We start from the raw sequence: 7,740 nt of genomic DNA, 5'->3' as shown, positions 1-7,740 counted from the left end.
TTCCTCCCCTTGGTCCCTCAGGGTGGGGTGCCCACTCCAGACCAGGACGGAGAAGGAGGCCCCTCTGGAAGGGGGTGGGGGGTTCATCTAGGTTCTAACTTGGGGGCCACAGGCGAGCACTCCCTGCCAGGAGGAAGAAAGGAAGGGAAGGAGGAAGGAAAGAGAGAAGGGAGGGAGGAAGGGAAGGATGGGAGGAAGGAGAAAGAGAAGGAAGAGAAAGATGGAAGGAAGGAAGGAGAGGAGGGAGGGAGGGAGAGGAGAGGAACAGAAGGATGGAAGGAGAAAGAGAGAGCGAGGAGAGGAGGGAAGGAAAGACAAAAGGGAAGGAAGGAGAAGGAAGGAAGGGAAGGAAGGAAGAAGGAAAAAGAGAAGAGAAGGATGGATGGAAAGAAGGGAGGGAGGAAGGGAGGGAGGAACAGAAGGATGGAAGGAGAAAGAGAGAGCGAGGAGAGGAGGGAAGGAAAGACAAAAGGGAAGGAAGGGAAAGGAAGGAAGGGAAGGAAGGAAGAAGGAAAAAGAGAAGAGAAGGATGGATGGAAAGAAGGGAGGGAGGAAGGGAGGGGAGGAACAGAAGGATGGAAGGAGAAGAGAGAGCGAGGAGAGGAGGGAAGGAAAGACAAAAGGGAAGGAAGGGAAGAAGGAAGGAAGGGAAGGAAGGAAGAAGGAAAAAGAGAAGAGAAGGATGGATGGAAAGAAGGGAGGGAGGAAGGGAGGGAGGAACAGAAGGATGGAAGGAGAAAGAGAGAGCGAGGAGAGGAGGGAAGGAAAGACAAAAGGGAAGGAAGGGAAGAAGGAAAGGGAAGGAAGGAAGAAGGAAAAAGAGAAGAGAAGGATGGATGGAAAGAAGGGAGGGAGGAAGGGAGGGAGGAACAGAAGGATGGAAGGAGAAAGAGAGAGCGAGGAGAGGAGGGAAGGAAAGACAAAAGGGAAGGAAGGGAAGAAGGAAGGAAGGAAGGAAGGAAGAAGGAAAAAGAGAAGAGAAGGATGGATGGAAAGAAGGGAGGGAGAGGGAGGGAGGAACAGAAGGATGGAAGGAGAAAGAGAGAGCGAGGAGAGGAGGGAGGAAAGACAAAAGGGAAGGAAGGAAGGAAGGAAGGGAAGGAAGGAAGAAGGAAAGAAAGAGAAGAGAAGGATGGATGGAAAGAAGGGAGGGAGGAAGGGAGGGAGGAACAGAAGGATGGAAGGAGAAAGAGAGAGCGAGGAGAGGAGGGAAGGAAAGACAAAAGGGAAGGAAGGGAAGAAGGAAGGAAGGGAAGGAAGGAAGAAGGAAAAAGAGAAGAGAAGGATGGATGGAAAGAAGGGAGGGAGGAAGGGAGGGAGGAACAGAAGGATGGAAGGAGAAAGAGAGAGCGAGGAGAGGAGGGAAGGAAAGACAAAAGGGAAGGAAGGGAAGAAGGAAGGAAGGGAAGGAAGGAAGAAGGAAAAAGAGAAGAGAAGGATGGATGGAAAGAAGGGAGGGAGGAAGGGAGGGAGGAACAGAAGGATGGAAGGAGAAAGAGAGAGCGAGGAGAGGAGGGAAGGAAAGACAAAAGGGAAGGAAGGGAAGAAGGAAGGAAGGGAAGGAAGGAAGAAGGAAAAAGAGAAGAGAAGGATGGATGGAAAGAAGGGAGGGAGGAAGGGAGGGAGGAACAGAAGGATGGAAGGAGAAAGAGAGAGCGAGGAGAGGAGGAAGGAAAGACAAAAGGGAAGGAAGGGAAGAAGGAAGAAGGGAAGGAAGGAAGAAGGAAAAAGAGAAGAGAAGGATGGATGGAAAGAAGGGAGGGAGGAAGGGAGGGAGGAACAGAAGGATGGAAGGAGAAAGAGAGAGCGAGGAGAGGAGGGAAGGAAAGACAAAAGGGAAGGAAGGGAAGAAGGAAGGAAGGGAAGGAAGGAAGAAGGAAAAAGAGAAGAGAAGGATTGGATGGAAAGAAGGGAGGGAGGAGGGAGGAACAGAAGGATGGAAGGAGAAAGAGAGAGCGAGGAGAGGGAAGGAAAGACAAAAGGGAAGGAAGTAAGGAAGGAAGGGAAGGAAGGAAGAAGGAAAAAGAGAAGAGAAGGATGGATGGAAAGAAGGGAGGGAGGAAGGGAGGGAGGAACAGAAGGATGGAAGGAGAAAGAGAGAGCGAGGAGAGGAGGGAAGGAAAGACAAAAGGGAAGGAAGGGAAGAAGGAAGGAAGGGAAGGAAGGAAGAAGGAAAAAGAGAAGAGAAGGATGGATGGAAAGAAGGGAGGGAGGAAGGGAGGGAGGAACAGAAGGATGGAAGGAGAAAGAGAGAGCGAGGAGAGGAGGGAAGGAAAGACAAAAGGGAAGGAAGGGAAGAAGGAAGGAAGGGAAGGAAGGAAGAAGGAAAAAGAGAAGAGAAGGATGGATGGAAAGAAGGGAGGGAGGAAGGGAGGGAGGAACAGAAGGATGGAAGGAGAAAGAGAGAGCGAGGAGAGGAGGGAAGGAAAGACAAAAGGGAAGGAAGGGAAGAAGGAAGGAAGGGAAGGAAGGAAGAAGGAAAAAGAGAAGAGAAGGATGGATGGAAAGAAGGGAGGGAGGGAAGGGAGGAACAGAAGGATGGAAGGAGAAAGAGAGAGCGAGGAGAGGAGGGAAGGAAAGACAAAAGGGAAGGAAGGGAAGAAGGAAAGAAGGGAAGGAAGGAAGAAGGAAAAAGAGAAGAGAAGGATGGATGGAAAGAAGGGAGGGAGGAAGGGAGGGAGGAACAGAAGGATGGAAGGAGAAAGAGAGAGTGAGGAGAGGAGGGAAGGAAAGACAAAAGGGAAGGAAGGGAAGAAGGAAGGAAGGGAAGGAAGGAAGAAGGAAAAAGAGAAGAGAAGGATGGATGGAAAGAAGGGAGGGAGGAAGGGAGGGAGGAACAGAAGGATGGAAGGAGAAAGAGAGAGCGAGGAGAGGAGGGAAGGAAAGACAAAAGGGAAGGAAGGGAAGAAGGAAGGAAGGGAAGGAAGGAAGAAGGAAAAAGAGAAGAGAAGGATGGATGGAAAGAAGGGAGGGAGGAAGGGAGGGAGGAACAGAAGGATGGAAGGAGAAAGAGAGAGCGAGGAGAGGAGGGAAGGAAAGACAAAAGGGAAGGAAGGGAAGAAGGAAGGAAGGGAAGGAAGGAAGAAGGAAAAGAGAAGAGAAGGATGGATGGAAAGAAGGGAGGGAGGAAGGGAGGGAGGAACAGAAGGATGGAAGGAGAAAGAGAGAGCGAGGAGAGGAGGGAAGGAAAGACAAAAGGGAAGGAAGGGAAGAAGGAAGGAAGGGAAGGAAGGAAGAAGGAAAAAGAGAAGAGAAGGATGGATGGAAAGAAGGGAGGGAGGAAGGGAGGGAGGAACAGAAGGATGGAAGGAGAAAGAGAGAGCGAGGAGAGGAGGGAAGGAAAGACAAAAGGGAAGGAAGGGAAGAAGGAAAGGAAGGGAAGGAAGGAAGAAGGAAAAAGAGAAGAGAAGGATGGATGGAAAGAAGGGAGGGAGGAAGGGAGGGAGGAACAGAAGGATGGAAGGAGAAAGAGAGAGCGAGGAGAGGAGGGAAGGAAAGACAAAAGGGAAGGAAGGGAAGAAGGAAGGAAGGGAAGGAAGGAAGAAGGAAAAAGAGAAGAGAAGGATGGATGGAAAGAAGGGAGGGAGGAAGGGAGGGAGGAACAGAAGGATGGAAGGAGAAAGAGAGAGCGAGGAGAGGAGGGAAGGAAAGACAAAAGGGAAGGAAGGGAAGAAGGAAGGAAGGGAAGGAAGGAAGAAGGAAAAAGAGAAGAGAAGGATGGATGGAAAGAAGGGAGGGAGGAAGGGAGGGAGGAACAGAAGGATGGAAGGAGAAAGAGAGAGCGAGGAGAGGAGGGAAGGAAAGACAAAAGGGAAGGAAGGGAAGAAGGAAGGAAGGGAAGGAAGGAAGAAGGAAAAAGAGAAGAGAAGGATGGATGGAAAGAAGGGAGGGAGGAAGGGAGGGAGGAACAGAAGGATGGAAGGAGAAAGAGAGAGCGAGGAGAGGAGGGAAGGAAAGACAAAAGGGAAGGAAGGGAAGAAGGAAGGAAGGGAAGGAAGGAAGAAGGAAAAAGAGAAGAGAAGGATGGATGGAAAGAAGGGAGGGAGGAAGGGAGGGAGGAACAGAAGGATGGAAGGAGAAAGAGAGAGCGAGGAGAGGAGGGAAGGAAAGACAAAAGGGAAGGAAGGGAAGAAGGAAGAAGGGAAGGAAGGAAGAAGGAAAAAGAGAAGAGAAGGATGGATGGAAAGAAGGGGAGGGAGGAAGGGAGGGAGGAACAGAAGGATGGAAGGAGAAAGAGAGAGCGAGGAGAGGAGGGAAGGAAAGACAAAAGGGAAGGAAGGGAAGAAGGAAGGAAGGGAAGGAAGGAAGAAGGAAAAAGAGAAGAGAAGGATGGATGGAAAGAAGGGAGGGAGGAAGGGAGGGAGGAACAGAAGGATGGAAGGAGAAAGAGAGAGCGAGGAGAGGAGGGAAGGAAAGACAAAAGGGAAGGAAGGAAGAAGGAAGGAAGGGAAGGAAGGAAGAAGGAAAAAGAGAGAGAAGGATGGATGGAAAGAAGGGAGGGAGGAAGGGAGGGAGGAACAGAAGGATGGAAGGAGGAAGAGAGAGCGGGAGGAGGGAAGGAAAGACAAAAGGGAAGGAAGGAAAGGAAGGAAGGGAAGGAAGGAAGAAGGAAAAAGAGAAGAGAAGGATGGATGGAAAGAAGGGAGGGAGGAAGGGAGGGAGGAACAGAAGGATGGAAGGAGAAAGAGAGAGCGAGGAGAGGAGGGAAGGAAAGACAAAAGGGAAGGAAGGGAAGAAGGAAAGAAGGGAAGGAAGGAAGAAGGAAAAAGAGAAGAGAAGGATGGATGGAAAGAAGGGAGGGAGGAAGGGAGGGAGGAACAGAAGGATGGAAGGAGAAAGAGAGAGCGAGGAGAGGAGCGAAGGAAAGACAAAAGGGAAGGAAGGGAAGAAGGAAGGAAGGGAAGGAAGGAAGAAGGAAAAAGAGAAGAGAAGGATGGATGGAAAGAAGGGAGGGAGGAAGGGAGGGAGGAACAGAAGGATGGAAGGAGAAAGAGAGAGCGAGGAGAGGAGGGAAGGAAAGACAAAAGGGAAGGAAGGGAAGAAGGAAGAAAGGGAAGGAAGGAAGAAGGAAAAAGAGAAGAGAAGGATGGATGGAAAGAAGGGAGGGAGGAAGGGAGGGAGGAACAGAAGGATGGAAGGAGAAAGAGAGAGCGAGGAGAGGAGGGAAGGAAAGACAAAAGGGAAGGAAGGGAAGAAGGAAGGAAGGGAAGGAAGGAAGAAGGAAAAAGAGAAGAGAAGGATGGATGGAAAGAAGGGAGGGAGGAAGGGAGGGAGGAACAGAAGGATGGAAGGAGAAAGAGAGAGCGAGGAGAGGAGGGAAGGAAAGACAAAAGGGAAGGAAGGGAAGAAGGAAGGAAGGGAAGGAAGGAAGAAGGAAAAGAGAAGAGAAGGATGGATGGAAAGAAGGGAGGGAGGAAGGGAGGGAGGAACAGAAGGATGGAAGGAGAAAGAGAGAGCGAGGAGAGGAGGGAAGGAAAGACAAAAGGGAAGGAAGGGAAGAAGGAAGAAGGAAGGAAGGAAGAAGGAAAAGAGAAGAGAAGGATGGATGGAAAGAAGGGAGGGAGGAAGGGAGGGAGGAACAGAAGGATGGAAGGAGAAAGAGAGAGCGAGGAGAGGAGGGAAGGAAAGACAAAAGGGAAGGAAGGGAAGAAGGAAGGAAGGGAAGGAAGGAAGAAGGAAAAAGAGAAGAGAAGGATGGATGGAAAGAAGGGAGGGAGGAAGGGAGGGAGGAACAGAAGGATGGAAGGAGAAAGAGAGAGCGAGGAGAGGAGGGAAGGAAAGACAAAAGGGAAGGAAGGGAAGAAGGAAGGAAGGGAAGGAAGGAAGAAGGAAAAAGAGAAGAGAAGGATGGATGGAAAGAAGGGAGGGAGGAAGGAGGGAGGAACAGAAGGATGGAAGGAGAAAGAGAGAGCGAGGAGAGGAGGGAAGGAAAGACAAAAGGGAAGGAAGGGAAGAAGGAAGGAAGGGAAGGAAGGAAGAAGGAAAAAGAGAAGAGAAGGATGGATGGAAAGAAGGGAGGGAGGAAGGGAGGGAGGAACAGAAGGATGGAAGGAGAAAGAGAGAGCGAGGAGAGGAGGGAAGGAAAGACAAAAGGGAAGGAAGGGAAGAAGGAAAGGAAGGGAAGGAAGGAAGAAGGAAAAAGAGAAGAGAAGGATGGATGGAAAGAAGGGAGGGAGGAAGGGAGGGAGGAACAGAAGGATGGAAGGAGAAAGAGAGAGCGAGGAGAGGAGGGAAGGAAAGACAAAAGGGAAGGAAGGGAAGAAGGAAGGAAGGGAAGGAAGGAAGAAGGAAAAAGAGAAGAGAAGGATGGATGGAAAGAAGGGAGGGAGGAAGGGAGGGAGGAACAGAAGGATGGAAGGAGAAAGAGAGAGCGAGGAGAGGAGGGAAGGAAAGACAAAAGGGAAGGAAGGGAAGAAGGAAAGGAAGGGAAGGAAGGAAGAAGGAAAAAGAGAAGAGAAGGATGGATGGAAAGAAGGGAGGGAGGAAGGGAGGGAGGAACAGAAGGATGGAAGGAGAAAGATGAGAGCGAGGAGAGGAGGGAAGGAAAGACAAAAGGGAAGGAAGGGAAGAAGGAAGAAGGGAAGGAAGGAAGAAGGAAAAAGAGAAGAGAAGGATGGATGGAAAGAAGGGAGGGAGGAAGGGAGGGAGGAACAGAAGGATGGAAGGAGAAAGAGAGAGCGAGGAGAGGAGGGAAGGAAAGACAAAAGGGAAGGAAGGGAAGAAGGAAGGAAGGGAAGGAAGGAAGAAGGAAAAAGAGAAGAGAAGGATGGATGGAAAGAAGGGAGGGAGGAAGGGAGGGAGGAACAGAAGGATGGAAGGAGAAAGAGAGAGCGAGGAGAGGAGGGAAGGAAAGACAAAAGGGAAGGAAGGGAAGAAGGAAAGAAGGGAAGGAAGGAAGAAGGAAAAAGAGAAGAGAAGGATGGATGGAAAGAAGGGAGGGAGGAAGGGAGGGAGGAACAGAAGGATGGAAGGAGAAAGAGAGAGCGAGGAGAGGAGGGAAGGAAAGACAAAAGGGAAGGAAGGGAAGAAGGAAGGAAGGGAAGGAAGGAAGAAGGAAAAAGAGAAGAGAAGGATGGATGGAAAGAAGGGAGGGAGGAAGGGAGGGAGGAACAGAAGGATGGAAGGAGAAAGAGAGAGCGAGGAGAGGAGGGAAGGAAAGACAAAAGGGAAGGAAGGGAAGAAGGAAGGAAGGGAAGGAAGGAAGAAGGAAAAAGAGAAGAGAAGGATGGATGGAAAGAAGGGAGGGAGGAAGGGAGGGAGGAACAGAAGGATGGAAGGAGAAAGAGAGAGCGAGGAGAGGAGGGAAGGAAAGACAAAAGGGAAGGAAGGGAAGAAGGAAGGAAGGGAAGGAAGGAAGAAGGAAAAAGAGAAGAGAAGGATGGATGGAAAGAAGGGAGGGAGGAAGGGAGGGAGGAACAGAAGGATGGAAGGAGAAAGAGAGAGCGAGGAGAGGAGGGAAGGAAAGACAAAAGGGAAGGAAGGGAAGAAGGAAGGAAGGGAAGGAAGGAAGAAGGAAAAAGAGAAGAGAAGGATGGATGGAAAGAAGGGAGGGAGGAAGGGAGGGAGGAACAGAAGGATGGAAGGAGAAAGAGAGAGCGAGGAGAGGAGGGAAGGAAAGACAAAAGGGAAGGAAGGGAAGAAGGAAGGAAGGAAGGAAGAAGAGGAAAAAGAGAAGAGAAGGATGGATGGAAAGAAGGGAGGGAGGAAGGGAGGGAGGAACAGAAGGATGGAAGGAGAAAG

At 50.5% G+C, this 7,740-nt stretch overlaps 1 protein-coding gene across 1 annotated transcript in view; it reads left to right on the top strand.

Annotated features, from left to right (window-relative positions):
• Positions 1–7,740, top strand: part of LOC137097055 (uncharacterized) — a 34,672-nt gene that overhangs the window by 5,382 nt on the left and 21,550 nt on the right. The gene's annotated exons all lie outside the window — the stretch shown is intronic.

This window comes from Anolis sagrei, chromosome 5, assembly GCF_037176765.1.
Source record: "Anolis sagrei isolate rAnoSag1 chromosome 5, rAnoSag1.mat, whole genome shotgun sequence".
Lineage (NCBI taxonomy): Eukaryota > Metazoa > Chordata > Lepidosauria > Squamata > Dactyloidae > Anolis > Anolis sagrei.
The sequence above is the reverse complement of the archived record's forward strand: the minus strand, read 5'-3'. Positions and strand labels throughout refer to the sequence as shown.